General features: G+C 45.4%; 1 long non-coding RNA gene across 4 annotated transcripts in view; it reads left to right on the forward strand.

Moving 5' to 3' along the window:
• The first annotated feature begins 387 nt into the window (after positions 1-387).
• The window catches only part of LOC131492233 (uncharacterized), a 53,053-nt gene continuing 37,303 nt past the window's right edge, over positions 388-16,137 (forward strand). For 3 of the 4 annotated variants that reach the window (XR_009251941.1, XR_009251944.1, XR_009251942.1), the window contains exons 1-3: positions 388-1,310; positions 2,850-2,982; positions 15,380-15,497. This is a non-coding gene — a long non-coding RNA (uncharacterized LOC131492233). Of the gene's footprint in view, positions 1,311-2,849; positions 2,983-10,466; positions 12,044-15,379; positions 15,498-16,137 lie in introns of those variants that run through there. The other variant, XR_009251943.1, reaches the window with a different exon arrangement.

Genomic DNA, 16,137 nt, shown 5'->3' on the forward strand with positions numbered 1-16,137 from the left:
CAAAATTAACTGATTAGGCGCCCAGGTGCACGCTCTCTTGTTATTGTTATTTTTTTTTATTTTTATTTTTATTTTTATTTTTTTAAATTTTTTTTTCAACGTTTTTTATTTATTTTTGGGACAGAGAGAGACAGAGCATGAACGGGGGAGGGGCAGAGAGAGAGGGAGATACAGAATCGGAAACAGGCTCCAGGCTCCGAGCCATCAGCCCAGAGCCTGACGCGGGGCTCGAACTCACGGGCCGCGAGATCGTGACCTGGCTGAAGTCGGACGCTTAACCGACTGTGCCACCCAGGCGCCCCTTGTTATTGTTATTTTTATTGTTATTGTTGTTTATTTATTTATCTATATATCTATTTAAAGGATTTATTTAATTTTGAGAGAGAGTGAGAGTGCAAGTGAGGAGGGGGCAGAGGGAGAGGAGGAAAGAAAATCTGAAACAGGCTCTGTGTTGACAGCAGCGAGCCTGATATGGGGCTTGAACTCATGAGCGGTAAGATGATGACCTGTGCTAAAGCTGGATCTCAACTGACTGAGTCACCCAGGTGCCCCTTTCATTATTTTTAAAGGGTGGGTGAAAGTGGGGGAAAACGTGGAAGAAATTAGGCAGGTTATTTTTTCTTTTTGACTTTTTTTTTTTAAAGTAATTGCACTGACTTGTTTATTTGATCATGAAGGACAGAATATAAGTATGTAGGATACTTGATTTTTCTCCATTTCTCCTCTGGTGATGTCAGAACAATTTGAGCTGTTCATATATTCTAAGAAGAAAGTTGCTTAATGATGGGATATTAGGGAACACCTGGGTGGCTCAGTCGGTTGTGTATCTGACTTTTGATTTTGGCTCAGGAAATGATCGCAGGGTCATGGGATCGAACCCTGCCTTGGACTCCGCATTGAGCCTGGAATATGCTTAAGATTCTCTCTCTCTCCATACCTTTCGCCCGCTCATGTGTTCTTTCTCTCTAAAAGAAAAAGAAAGAGGAGAGATATATAGAGAGAAACAGAGAGAGGGAGAGAGAGAGGAAGAAGGAAAGAATGAGAGAAGGAAAAATAAAGTGCCACTAACTAAAACTTGCTTTCTTCAGGGACCACAGTAATGCCAAAATGTTATATGTGACCACAGTGCCAGATCATATGCCTTTGCTGTTGACACAATGGGTGGTTTGATTTTCCTGGTTTTGGTACTAATCTTGAGAGATTGCTCTTTTATCTTTTTGGTTAATTTAGATCAAATTTCTGAGAAGATTAAGTACTACATGAAGGAAAATGCAAAACATGCAGAAAAAATGTCCATTTGTGAATAGAAGGTATAACCATCCTCCCCCCTTTTTTCATTTTCATGATTTCACCTGGAATTGTGTTCACTTCTGGTTCACTGATTTTGCCATCTCCTCTTTCATCCTGATGTCCCATTTCATTCCATTGTCTACCAGGCTAAATTCAAAGCAATCATCACACATGTAAAATACCACATTCTTTATTTCTGTAATGACTTACCCACCAAAGATAAGTTTTTATGTCAACGTAGTTAATAGTTTTGAATTCTGAATCCTTTATTACATATTTGTGTAGATCAATGGAGCGAAGAAATGTGCTCAAGAAACCATGTGGCAAAATAAGCTTCCCTCTTACAAAGCACATAGATGTAAGATAAAAATCCCTTCTTTGTCCTGGGGCACCTGGGTGGCTCACTTGGTTAAACATCCAACTCTTGGTTTCAGCTCAGGTCATGTTCTCATGATTTGTGAGTTTGAGTCCTGCATCGGGCTTCGTGCTGATGGTGGGGACCTGCTTGGGATTCTCTCCCTCTGTCTCTCTTTGCCCTTCCCCTGCTCACTCTCTCTTTCAAAAAATAAATAAAAAATATTAAAATACCTTCTTTGTCCTTTAAAAATGGAAGTAAAAGTAATGAGTAAGTGTTCCTGATGACTATGTGTTTTGTTGAAGAATAACAGTGAGACACTTGAGTGCACTAATGAATTTTTTAATAACATCATTCCAAGTGCACACGCTTCATTGCAATCTGAGAGAAATCAGAATGTCAAGAATTGGGGCTTCCCAAGTGATCATAATTTGACATTTGCGCCCTTTTGGTCATTGGGTGAATTGAGCCCCTCAACCCTCCATGCTGTTCACTACTGTTTCAAGCAGTAACACTATAGTACCTCTTTTATTTAGGAGTTAGGCAGCATTTGTTTTCATAACCCTGGCTTAATTTTTATATCATTTAGTGCTGGTGGGAGAGAGCACTAGAGGTTTCTTGCCATGTTGAATGGTTCTGTTCCTCTTAATGCAGAGCAGAGAATTTTGAGAGAATCTGGTGACAATATTTCTCTTCCATAAAGAAAAGTCATTCATTGGAGCTGTTTGGCTTGAAATATTTTACACTTTCTTCGCTTTTTCATTGTCATCCAGTCACAGCTCCATTGACTGGAAACCAAGATAGTTGCTGTGAAACATTTACATCTTCCACTGTTCTCTTCATCCTTCATTTCTTTATGTGTCTGTCTTTTCTCTTTGGCCCAAACTGGATTGACTGTTTTTAATGATACAGGGACTAACTGTGGGGTATGTTCTATTGACAGTGCTTCTTTGTACTTTTGGTTTCTATCCTACTTGCAAATGGGGGAAAGGAAAAATCTACAAAGAACTTGAAAGGTGCTATTTTAGTAAACACTTCAGAAGTTTCAGAAGTAAATTCCCTCTATTTCCTGCAGGATCTCCATTGTACACTTTAGCTTTGAAGAAAAACAAATCTTTCATGTCTTAGAATATTCGATTTATATGTTATCTACTGAGTGATCTTCTTCTTGGGAAGAAGTCACTAGAAAGAATGTTTTGTTCAGGTTCACCTCTCCCTTTACGAAGTTCATACCAGCGAAGTGAAATTGAAGTGTGAAGAACAGGAAGTGAAATCGAAGTCTGAAGAAACAGGCTGTGCAGAAAGAAAATGCTCAGGTTAAGATCCACAAGAATCAGGTAAAAAAAATTTACTATCAAATGTTATATAAATCAGAAATGAACATCATTACTTTCTTTTTGAGTTTCTCTTCTTTAACTGGTAAAATACATGCATTAGAAAGTTTCCCATCATAAATATTTAAGTGTACATTTTAGTAGTGGTAAGTACATTCACGTTCTTCTATAGTCACTCCACCTTTCTCAAATCTGTCTTAAAGTCAGGAGATACTGGTGCACACATCAAGGGTTCAATGCAGGGAGTCTTGACGTCTCATAAATGTAACCTGGAAGAGGTGTTGCTTGGAGGGAAGAAAACTGCACTTGATAGAATGAGTTTGGTCTGGGAAGGTAAAAAGTGGCTTCCTGCCTTGGGAATCCTGTCCTTTCTCCTCTCCCCCTTCATGGCCACACTCGTGGTAACAGGTGCACACACTCAAGTACACTGTTGGGTTTTTTTTTTGTTAATTTTTAATGTTTATTTATTTTTGAGAGAGAGACAGAATGCAAGTGGGTTAGGGGCAGAGAGAGAGAGGGAGATACAGAATCCGAAGCAGGCTCCAGGCTCTGAGCTGTCAGCACTGAGCCCGATGCAGGGTTCGAACTCACGAGCCATGAGATCATGACCTGAGCTGAAGTCGGACACTCAGCCGATTGAGCCACCAAGGCGCCCCTCAGGTACACTGTTTTATGCTTGACAGACAGCAAAAGGGAACTGGGGGACAACTGTGATGCACTTAAGTGTGGGAAAGGGTCAAAGGATGCCAAGTGGGACACGCTGCAGAAGAATGTAGACGTTTGTGTTGGAATGTGTGGGCAAAGACAGAAGCTCACAGGAGAGTAAGACTTTCAGGAATTAATTGTTACAAACACTGTTGTAAGAACAAATGTGTCAGGCAGTGGGGATAATTTTCTTTCTCTGAGGACATTTAACACCAACAATACTTCTATTGTAGTAATCATTAAAAATTGTGTTTCTCCCTTCTGCCTTGATTTCTGTGATCTGCACCTTCCTTCACTTTGTGGAAATCTCAGGGTTTATTTTCATTGTCCTTTACATTTCAGTCCCATCATAGCGACATGACTGCTAAATGTATATATTTTGTTGTTAAAACTCTAGATATTGGGTAGGAAATATTGGGAGGAGAATTCAGGTGTAGTGTGATGGTATCCTGCTGCAAATAAGATGGGAGTTTATGTCTAGCAGGAGATCAGGGGTGCCGGCATTATTGCATCCTATGAACTCAGTTTTCCTTCCTTTCACTCTTTTCCCTTCCCAACCTTTCCCCGCATTCCTTTTTTCTTTTTCTTTTTCTTTTTTTTTTTAACGTTTATTTATTTTTGAGACAGGGAGAGACAGACCATGAACAGGGGAGGGTCGGAGAGAGGGAGGCACAGAATCTGAAGCAGGCTCCAGGCTCTGAGCTGTCAGCACAGAGCCCGACTCAGGGCTAGAGCTCACGGACTGCAAGATCATGACCTGAGCCGAAGTCGGCCGCCCAACCGACTGAGCCACCCAGGCGCCCCAACCCGCATTCCTTTTCAAGGAGACAATATTCTGAAGGTGGACAATTCACATCACTTTCTTTTCGTCAGTGTATTTTGCATTCTTCTCAACTGGTGTCTTTGAGGCAGGTGGCAAGAGTTCCCTCGTGAACTGTAGAAATGTCCAGTAGGTCATTGTACAGTGTGAATAACACCATGTCCAAGAGAGATGTCTCTATGGCCTTGATTGTGCTTCCAGGTTCCATGCCGAGGGAGCCTGAACCACTTCCAGACCCCAGGCGCGTGGTGTTGTCAGACTTTGGTATTGGGTCCCCATGGGGAGAGAGCCTTAGCTAGGGTTAGGGTTCGATCCCTGGACGTCACCAGGGCCAAAGCGACTCCAGTCTCATGATCTCCCTAGAGGACTGAAGTGAGGGCCATGCGATGGTGAGGGTCAAGTGTAGGGTTAGGGTTGGAGATAGGCTTAGGTTTCGGTTGAGGGTCCTGGTTAGGGGTAGGGTTAGGTCCCAGGAGGCTCGAGGCGCTGAACCAACAGCAGTGCAGTGGTCTCCCCGAAAGGCTCAGTTGAGTGAACAAGGGAGGGTGCCAGTCAGGATAGGTCTTTGGCTTCCAAGGCCACAGAACTCTATGGGCCACTGGTCGGGTAGGCCTCAGGAATTCTCTGGCGCAGCTGTGGCTGGGCCTGGGAAACGACATGGTGAGCCTCCGGGTTCCATGCTGAGTGACCCTGCACCGCTTCTGCACCCCAGGTGCATGGTGTTGTCAGACTTTGGTATTGGGTCCCCATGCGGAGAGAGACTTAGCTAGGGTTAGGGTTCGGTCCGGGGACGTCGCCAGGGCCAAAGCGACTCCAGTCTCGTGAAATCCCTGGAGGGCTGAAGGGAGGGCTCATGCGACGGTGCGCTTCAAGTGTAAGATTAGGGTTCGAGGCTGGCTTAGGTTTCGGTGGAGGGTCCCAGTTAGGACTAGGGTTAGGGTTAGGGTTAGGTCCCAGGAGTCTCCACGCACTGAACCCACAGCAGTGCAGTGTTCTCCCCGAAGGGCTCAGTTGAGGACACAAGGGAGGGTGCCGATGAGGATAAGTCTTTGGCTTCCAAGGCCACACAACTCTATGGGCCCCTGGTCGAGGAGGCCCCAGGAATCCTCTTGGGCAGCTGCAGCCGGGTTGGGAAATGACATGGTCGGCCTCCAGGTTCCATGCCGAGTGACTCTGCATCTCATCTGGACCCCTGGCGCGTGGTGTTGTCAGAGTTTGGTATTGGGTTCTCATGGGAGAGAGACTTAGCTAGGGTTAGGGTTCGGTCCAGGGACTTTGCCAGGGCAGAAGCCACTCCAGTCTCGAGATCTCCCTCGAGGGCTGAAGTGAGGGCCCATGTGATGGTTCGGCTCAAGTGTAGGGTTAGGGTTCGAGGCCGGCTTAGGTTTAGGTGGAGGGTTCAGGTTAGGGGTAGGGTTAGGGTTAAGTTTAGGACCCAGGAGGCTCCATGTGTTGAACCCACAGCAGTGCAGTGGTCTCCCCGAAGAGCTGAGTTGAGGGCACAAGGGAGGGTGCTGTTCAGGATCATTCTTTGGCTTCCAAGGGCACACAGCTCTATGGGCCCCTGGTCAGGGAGGCTTCAGGAATCCTTTTGGGTAGCTGCAGCCAGGCCTGGGAAACCACATGGTGAGTTTCCAGGTTCCATGCTGAGTGACCCTGCACCGCTTCTCGACCCCAGGCACGTCATGTTTTCAGACTTTGGTATTGGGTCCCCATGGGGAGAGAGCCTTAGCTAGGGTTAGGGATTGGTGTAGGGACGTTGCCAGGGCAGAAGCCACTCCAGTCTCGTGATCTCCCTCGAGGGATGAAGCGAGGGCCCAACGATGGTGCGGCTCAAATGTAGGGTTAGGATTCGAGGCCGGCTTAGGTTTCGGTGGAGGGTTCCAGTTAAGGGTAGGGTTAGGTTTAAGGTTAGGTCCCAGAAGGATGCAGGCGCTGAACCCACAGCAGTACAGTGGTCTCCTCGAAGGGCTGAGGTGAGGGCACAAGGGAGGTTGCTGGTCAGGATCAGTCTTTGGCTTCCAAGGCCACAAACCTCTATGGGCCCCTGATCGGAGAGCCCTCAGTAATCGTCTCAGGCAGCTGTAGCCAGGCCTGGGAAACCACATGGTGAGCTTCCAGGTTCCATGCCGAGTGTGTCTGTCCTGATTTTGCACCCCGGCTCGTGGTGTTGACACTTTGGTATTGGGTCCCCATGGTAAGAGAGCCTTAGCTAGGGTTAGGGTTCCGTCCAGGGTCGTCGCCATGGCCGAAGCGACTCCAGTCTCGAGATCTCCCTCGAGGGCTGAAGTGAGGGCCCATGTGACGGTGCGGCTCAAGTGTAGGGTTAACATTCAAGGCCGGCTTAGGTTTCGGTGGAGGGTTGCGGTTAGGGGTAGGGTTAGCTTTAGGGTTAGGTCCCAGGAGTCTCCAGGCGCTGAACCCACAGCAGTGCAGTGGTCTCCCTGAAAGACTGAGTAGAGGGCACAAGGAAGGTTGCAGGTCAGGATCAGACGTTGGCTTCCAAGGCCACACAACTCTATGGGCCCCTGGTCGGGGAGGCCACAGGCATCCTCTCGGGCAGCTGCAGCTGGGCCTGGGATTCGACAAGGTGAGCTTCCAGGTTCCATGCAGAGTGACCCTGCATCGCTTCTGGACCCCAGGCGCGTCATGTTGTCAGACTTTGGTATTGGGATCTCATGGGGAGAGAGCCTTAGCTAGGGTTAGATTTCGGTCGGGGACGTTGCCAGGCCGAAGCGACTCCAGTCTCGTGATCTCCTTCGAGGGCTAAGTAGGGCCCATGCGATGGTGCGGCTCAAGTGTAGGGTTAGGTTTCGAGGCCAGCTTAGGTTACAGTGGAGGTTCTGAATAGGGTTAGGGTTAGGGTTAGGGTTAGGTCCCAGGAGGCTTCAGGCACTGAACCCACAGGAGTGAATTGGTCTCCCCAAAGGGCTGAGTTGAGGGCACAAGGGAGGTCTTCGGGCAGGATCAGTCTTTGGCTTCCTAGGCCACACAAGTCAATGGGCCCCTTGTCGGGGAGGATTCAGGAATCATCTGGGGAGCTGCAGCCCGGCCTGGGAAAGGACATGGTGAGCTTCCAGGTTCCATGCCGTGTGACCCTGCCCTGATTCTGCACCCCTGGCGCGTGGTGTTGTCAGACTTTGGTATTGGATCCCCATGGGGAGAGAGCCTTATCTAGGTTTACGGTTTGGTCCAGGGAAGTCGCCAGGGCGAAAGCGACTCCGGTCTTGTGATCTCCCTCGAGTGATGAAGGGAGGGCCCATACGACAGTGCGGCTCAAGTTTAGGGTTAGGGTTCAAGTCAGCTTAGGTTTCGGTGGAGGGTTCCGGTTAGGGGTAGGGTCAGGATCCGGGTTAGGTCCCAGGCGGCTCCAGGAGATGAACCCACAACAGTACAGTGGTCTCCCCAAAAGACTGAGTAGAGGACACAAGGGAGGTTGCCATTCAGGATCAGTCTTTGGCTTCCAAGGTCACACAAATCTTTGGTCCCCTGGTCAGGGAGGCCTCAGGCATCCTCTGTGTCACCTGCAGTAGGGCTTGGGAAATGACATGGTTAGCTTCCAGGTTCCATGCCAAGTGATCCTGCCCTGATTCTGCACCCTAGGCGCGTGGTGTTGTCAGAGTTTGGTATTGGGTCCCCATGGGGAGAGAGCCTTAGCTAGGGTTAGGGTTCGGTCCAGGGATGTCGCCAGGGCCGAAGCGACTCTAGTCTTGTGATCTCACTCGAGGGCTGAAGTGAGGGCCTCTGCGATGGTGCCGCCCACGTGTAGGGTTAGGGTTCGAGGCAACTTAGTTTTCGGTGGAGGGTTCCGGTTAGGGGTAGGGTTAGGTACCAGGAGGCTCCAGGCGCTGAACCCCCAGCAGTGCAGTGAACTCCCAGAAAGACTGAGTTGAGGGTACAAGGGAGGGTGCCGGTCAGGATCAGTCTTTGGCTTCAAAGTCACACAAATCTATGGGCCCCTGGTCGGGAAGGCCTCAGGAATCCTATCGGGCAGCCACAGCTGGGACTGGGAAACTACATGTTGAGATTCTAAGTTCAATGCCGAGTGATCCTGCACTGCTTCTGGACCCCAGGCACGAGGTGTTGTCAGAATTTGGTATTCCATCCACATGGGGAGAGAGCCTTAGCTAGGGTCACGGTTTGGTCCAGGCATGTCACCAGGGCCCAAGCGACTCCAGTCTCGTGATCACCCTCGAGGGCTGAAGTGAGGGTCCATGCGACGGTGCGGCTCAAGGGTAGGGTTAGGGTTCGAGGCCGGCTTAGTTTTCAATGGAGGGTTCAGGTTAGGGGTAGGGTCAGGGTTTGGGTTAGATCCCGGGAGGCTCCATGCACTGAACCCACAGTCGTGTAGTGTTCTCCCCGAGGGCTGGTTTGAGGGCACCAGGGAGGGTGCCAGTCACAATCAGATGTTGGCTTCCAAGGCCACACAACTCTATGGGCCTCCTGTTGGGGAGGCCTCAGGTATCCTCTCAGGCAGCTGCAGCTGCGCCTGGGAAACCACATGGTGAGCTTCCAGGTTTCATGCCGCGTGTCCCTGCCTCGATTTTGCACCCCAGGCGCGTGGTGTTGTCAGACTTTGGTATTGGGTCCCCATGGGAAGAGAGCCTTAGCTCGGGTTAGGGTTCGGTCCAGGGACGTTGCCAGGGCAAAAGCGACTACAGTCTTGTGATCTCCCTCGAGGGCTGAAGTGAGGGCCCATGAGAAGGTGCCGCCAAGTGTAGGGTTACGGTTGGAGGCAGCTTAGCGTTCGGTGGAGGGTTCCGGTTAGGTGTAGGTCACGGTTAGGGTTAGGTCCCAGAAGTCTCCAAGCGCTGAACCCACAGCAGTGCAGTGGTCTTCCCAGAGGGCTGAGGTGAGGGCACAAGGGAGGGTGCCGTTCAGGATCAGAGTTTGGCTTTCAAGGCCACACAGCTCTATGGGCCCCTGGTCGGGTAGACCTCAGGAATCCTCTCTGGCAGCTGCAGCCATGCCTGGGAAACGACATGGTGAGGTTCCAGGTTCCATGCAGGGTGACCCTGTACTGCTTCTCAACCCCAGGCGCGTGGTGTCATAGGTTTATGGTTCGGTCTTCAGAAATTGCCAGGGTCGAAGTGACATCAGTGTTTTGAATTCCATGGAAGGCTGATATGAGGACACATGCTCCGATGTGGATCTGTTGTAGAGTTAGTGTGATATATAGGGCTAGGTGTAGGGTGAGGATTCTGGTTAGGTTTACCATTATGTTTAGGGTTAGGTCCCTTGGGGCTCCAGGCATTTACCCCAGATCAGAATAGGTGTCTCCCCAAAGGCCTGAGTGGAGTACACAAGGGTGTGTGCCCGTCAGGATTATTCTCTGTGTTCCAAGGCTAGACAAATGTATGTGCCACCTTTAGGGTGTGCTTTAGAAATCATCTCGTGTAGGTGCAGTCGCGCTTTGGAAATGACATGGTGATATTCCACGTTCCATGTCGAGTATTTCTTCACTGATTCTGGAACCCATGTGCATGGTGTTATTAGAAAATATACAAATGTATATATTCTGATGGAATGATATCTCCCTTGATGTCTTTGTGGTTTTTAAGTGCCCTACTATGATTATATGAGTATCAATTCTTTACTTTAGGTTTTGACTGTTTTGTGTATTGGATGTCTCAGGTTGAGCACATATATGTTTACAATTGTTGTATCTTTTGTTGGATTATACCTTTTGTCATTATAGTGTCCTTCTTTCTCTCTTATTAGAGTTTTATTTTTAAATCTATTTGTCTGATATAGGTATGGCTACTGCTGTTTTCTTTTGTTACTTTAGTTTTATAATTACTCTCTTGTAGGTAGAGGTTAGATAGATCCTATATTTCATTCATTCTCTCACCTAGTGTCTTTTATTATGAGGAGAGAGAGCACGGGGATGGGAGGGCAGGGTGGGGGGAATGGGGGAAGATAGAGAGAAAGAGAGAGAATGAGAGTGAAGATGTATCTTAAGCAAGTTCCATGCTCAGTGCAGAGCCCAATTGGGGCTCAATCCGATGATCCTGGCATCATAGCCTGAGCTAAAATCAAGAGTCAAAATCTCAAGTGATTGAGCCATCCAGGTGCCCCTATCTGTCACCCAGTGCCTTTGATTTGAGCATTTATTCTGTTTCCTTTCAAAGTAATTGACAGACATGTACTTGTCCTTTTATTACTTGGTGATGGTTGTTTCTGAATCTTTTTGATCCTTTCTTCTCTTTCTCTTTTTTATGGTTTGCTGGGTTTCTTTAGTACCACAGTTGAAATTGCTTGTCTTTATAGTCTACATATGTATTGGTGGTGTTTGATTTGTGGTTATTATTAGGATTGTACCTAACCACTTGTGCATATAGAAGTCTATATTAAGTTGATAGTTGTTTAAGTTTGAACCGGTTCTTTACTCCTCTCCTCCCCGTGTTGTAGATATGTAGTGTCATATTTCAAAACCTTTCATATCGCGAATACTTTGGCTGATGTTTTACAGATATACTCATTTTTATTGCTTTTGCGTTTCACACTTTAATATTGTCACTTTAGGTGTTTCTTTTCCACTTAAAGGGTCCCCTTTAACATTTCTTGCAGGGGTGGTTTGTTGGTTGTGAACTCGCTGAGTATTTATTCTGGAACCTCTTGATCTCTCCTTCCATCTGAATGATAGTGTTGTGGATAGACTCTCTTTGGCTGCAGATGTTATCCATTCAGCACCTTTACCATACCGTGCTGCTCACTTACAGTTTCAAAGTTTCTTCTGAAAAACATCCAGTGATAACCTTATGGGGTTTCTCTTGTAGGTAGTTGTCATCTTTTGTTTTCCTGCTGTTAAATTTTTTCTTTATCACGACATTTTGCATTTTAATTACTATGACTTGATGTGGATCTGCTTCTGTTGAATATTTTGGGGGTTCTTTGTGCCTCCTGCTTCTGGGTCTGTTTCATTCCCCGCATTAAGGAAGTTTTCATCTATTGTGTCTTCAAATAAATTTTCTGGTTCCATTTCTCAGAGTTCTGAGAATGAGAAATAGGACAGGAGAGACCTATGAAGTTTCTTTGATGAGTCACTGGATTTGCATGTGTGGAGGATAGATTTGGGACTCAAATGAACAATCTACCTTTAACTTAAAAGAACTAGAAAAAAACAACAATCTACCAATGTCCAATGTTCTCAAAAGGGAGAAATTAATCCATATGAGAGTGGAAACGAATGAATTTGAGACCATGAAATCAATAGAAAATATGATGAAGACCAAAAGTGGGTTTTCTGAAGAGTGAAACAAAATTTTCAAGATTATACATCGACTATGCTAAGACAGAGAGAGGACCCAACTCAAAATAATTATAAATAAAAGTGTAGACATTACACCTGATACCAAAGAAACATAAAGGAGACAAAGAGGCCACCATGGCTAAATTAGATGCCAGCAAACCGCCTACCCAGAAGAAATGGATAGGTTCTTAGAAACACACAATATACCAAGACTGTATCAGGAAGAAATAGAAGGTTTGCACAGACCCATTAAAGGAAGACTGCATCAATACAAGAAGATAACCAAAGTAAGTAAATTGAATCAGTAATCGAAATTCTCTCAGGGAAGAAAAGCCCAGGACCAGGTAGATTCACTGGTGAATGTGACCAAACGTTTGTAAAAGAAATAACAGCAGTCCTCTCACTGATTCAAAAGGAATGAACACCATAAACTCATTTAATGAGACTGGAATTACCCTGGTAGGAAGCCAGAAAAGGATACTACCTGAACAGAAAACTATAGGCCAGTATTCCCGTGATGAATATAGATGAATAATTCCCAGTGACATACAGGCAAACCAAATTCAGGATCACATGAAAAGGATCATTGACCGTGATGTAGGTTTTTTTTTTCCCTGTAGAGGAAGGATGTTTCAGAAATGCAAATCAATAAATATGACCCCTCACATAATTGAATGAAAGAAAAACCAACCAGAAACCAGACTCTTAACTATAAATAGAAAACAGAGGATTACTAGAAGGGAGGTGGGCAGGGGGATGGGTTAAATGGGTGATGGGCTAAGGAGGGCGCTAGTAGTGAGGAACACTGGGTGTTGTATGTAAGTGATGGATGACTACATTGTATACCTGAAACTAACATTACACTGTATGTTAACCAACTGGAATTTAAATAAAAACTTGAAAAAATAAATACTAAAGAAATACATAAATAAATTTAAACTAAAATAAATACATTTTAAAATTTTTTCTTAATGTTTATTTATTTTTGACAGAGAGAGAGAGAGAGAGAGAGAGAGAGAGAGAGATTGGGCATGATCAGAGGAAGGACAGAGAGAGAGTGAGACACAGAATCCGAAGCAGGCTTCAGGCTCTGAGCTGTCAGCACAGAGTCTGATACGGGGTTCGAACCCATAGACTGTGAGATCATGACATGAATCAAAGTCGTACGCTCAACCAACTGAACCACCCAGGTGCCCCATACATTTTAAAAATTAAAAATAAAACTCCTGTGACGATATCAATAGACACAGAAAAAAAAGTTCTGAGAAAATTTGGTATCTATTTGTGCTAAAAAACTCTTTAAAAATTCCCTGTAGAGGGAACATATCTCAACATAAGAAAGGCCATGTATGTGAAGAACATATCTAACATCATACTCAATAGTGAAATTGTGAAAGATTTTCCTCTAAGATCAGGTAAAAGACAAGGATGCCCTAGATATGTGAAGGGGATTGGGTGATGCAGGCTTCTGGTTATGGAATAATAAATTACAGATAGAAGATATAGCATAGGGAACATTGAGAATGGTACTGGAATAGTGATGCATGGTGACAGATTGTAGCTACACCTGTGTTAGCGTATCAGAATGTATACACTTGTCCAATCACTATGTTGTTCATCTGAAACTAATGTAACATACTGTATCAGCTATTCCCAAATAACATGACTTTTTTTGATAAGGTAAAAGAATGAAATAAAGTTCAGTGTAAAAGAACTTGTTAATGTCTAATCAAGAAATGCATTAAAGTTCCAAACTAGAAAGTCACCATGTCAAATTCTGTAGCTTTCCTATACACTAACCAAATTATCTAAGAAGAAAAGAAAACAATCCATTTACAATAGCATCAAAAACAATAAACTGTATAGGAATAAATTTAGCCAAGGAAGTGAAAGATCTCTCTACAAAAAACTATAACACCCGTGTACAGAAATGGGAGAAATTCAATTTGGATGAAATAAACAGGAGAACACACAAGTCAGTGAAAAGCCATCCCATGTCCATCTTTCAGAGGAATTAATATAGATACAATGTCCATACTACCCAAAGCCATCTAGAGATTCAGTGCAATCTTTATCAAGACTCCAATGCAATTTTTATGCAATTAGAAAAACATATCCTAAAATGTATTTGGAACCACAAAAAGACCCCAAGTAGCCAATGCAAGAAAGGACAAAATAGGAGGCACCACACTTCTTGATTTCAAGCTGCATTCTAACACAAAGAAATCAGGTATGTCACTGGCATAAGCACACACACAAGACAATGGAACGGAAATTGAGAGCCCAAACTAAACCCTTGCATGCACAGTAAACTAGTATTTGACAAGGGAGTCAAGAATACACAGTGGAGAAGGGTAGTCTCTTGAATAACTGGGGCTGGGGAAATTGGATATTCACATGTATAAGAATAAAGCTTAGCACCTTATGTTATACCACTCCAAGAATTAACTTGAAATGGATTAAAGATGTAAATGAATAGTATGGAAACAAAATTCTTCCTCATCGTTTCAGCTCTTACTATGCCAACACGGAGCTGTTGAGGTGGTGAAGGGTTGGGTGGAGAGTAGTCCTGGACATAGAAGCCTGTGTGTGTGGAACAGACTTTCTTTAGTAGTCTGGAATTATCCCTCTGATCCTTTAAGACTAGCTACTTCCTTCCCTACATTTGCAGGCACAGCTAGTACCATGCTGCCAGCAACGCACTGCTTTGTCTCCTCCAACTCCTAGAAGTTCTAGGTGGGACCCAGTGGGAAGGGTGGAGTTTAGAAGCACTGATGCTGCCCTATTGAAACCAAGTGAGAGGAAGGAGACAGGTGCCATTCGGCTTCATTGGGGTTTAGGTATGTTAGTGTTGGTGTTGGTGTTGGATTTTTCACCTTTTACCCTAACACATCTCAAAAGTTTAATTTTTGTCCTGCAGGTCCACGTGGTTTCCAGGATATTTCCTCCTTTCCCAGAAGTGCCCTCCATGTCATACCCCGTAGGCTGACATTTATCACCACCCATGGGCTTTGGACCACCCCCACCTTCTCCAAACTGGGGTCCTCTGGGACCTCATCTTCCTCCTCCACCATGTGGAAAGATGATATGATCAGTATGAGTTGACTTATAAAACACGTTTTGTCTATTACTTGTTATGTGTTTGGAGAAGATGCAGTGATGGCACCACAGGGCTTTCAGGTCAGCCTGAGTGAGGACAGTGTAATGTGCTTCAATTTCTCAGGAAATGCATGAAATGGGCAGTCATTTACACCTAGTGAGCTGGGCAACACGTGTCTCTGAGAAGGAAAGAGGCCTTATACATGCTGACAGACATAACACTCCCTAGTATGTAGCTTGTACAGAGACCATGTGCTGGGCTCTCTGAGGGATGAAACACACCCCTAACATACTTTCTAGCAAGTTGACACCTGAGCTGGTCACAGCTGCTTGATTAGTTATAAAAACACCTGAGCCAGGGCCCTGTAAACCTTCCTCAAGAGACAGGATCAGATCTCCCTCTTGTCCTCAAGGGTCACCCGAGGCACATGAAAAACGCTCTGTCCCTGGTAAGGGACCTGAGAGTGTGAATGAGTTGAATATAATGAAACATGTTGTGAATGGCTTGTTTTTCTTCCACACAGTCTATGCAAGTCAGAATCAACCTCCATCCACCTCCATCCTTTATGAGACCTAAGACGTGATGCAGCTCCCATGGGAAATATCAGTTTTGTCTCTACCAAGGATGCAGAGAAAGACAAGGTAAATTCTGTTGCCCATTTCAGTTGCAATGCTTTCTGGAAACTTTTATCTGGCCTTGTCTGGTTTTCTTTGTCCTCTGGTGTCTTTACTGTTTGATTTACGTGCTCACAAGCCTCCAGGCTTCTCCAATGTAACATCATCATGTTAGCTAGTGCCTCTGGACGCCACAAGTACATGGAAGCTGAAGACCACGTGGCTCTCACTTAGCGTTTGTGGAAATAACTTGAGGAGGATGACACTTCACTGCACCCTCAAGTCTTCTGGAGCGTCTGACTCCTTCCGCACCTTCTTTACATGGGATTATCCTGATTATTTTCATTTTTTCCTATTTCAATGTAGGCCATGAATTTGTTCAGAATGTCTGCTATGAGCCTCATGACTGGAATAGATAAAAACTCTTTCCAACATTATATTGTGTGCTTTGTGCAGTGCTGAGGGTTCTTAGAAAAATTTCAGAATTCATTACTGGTCCTTCTGTGTTGGTAAATGTACAATAGAGAATTTCTCCACTTGTCCCCTAGGTGGAAATACTTTGAATTTTCAGAAGTGGCACGTGTAATAAAAAATGTACGTGGAACTGCAGTGAAGGGAGAGAATCAGTGATTACCTGCAGGGCCAATACCTCACAGAGTTCTTCAGT

The sequence above is a fragment of the Neofelis nebulosa genome, chromosome 12 (assembly GCF_028018385.1).
Source record: "Neofelis nebulosa isolate mNeoNeb1 chromosome 12, mNeoNeb1.pri, whole genome shotgun sequence".
Taxonomy (NCBI): Eukaryota; Metazoa; Chordata; class Mammalia; order Carnivora; family Felidae; genus Neofelis; species Neofelis nebulosa.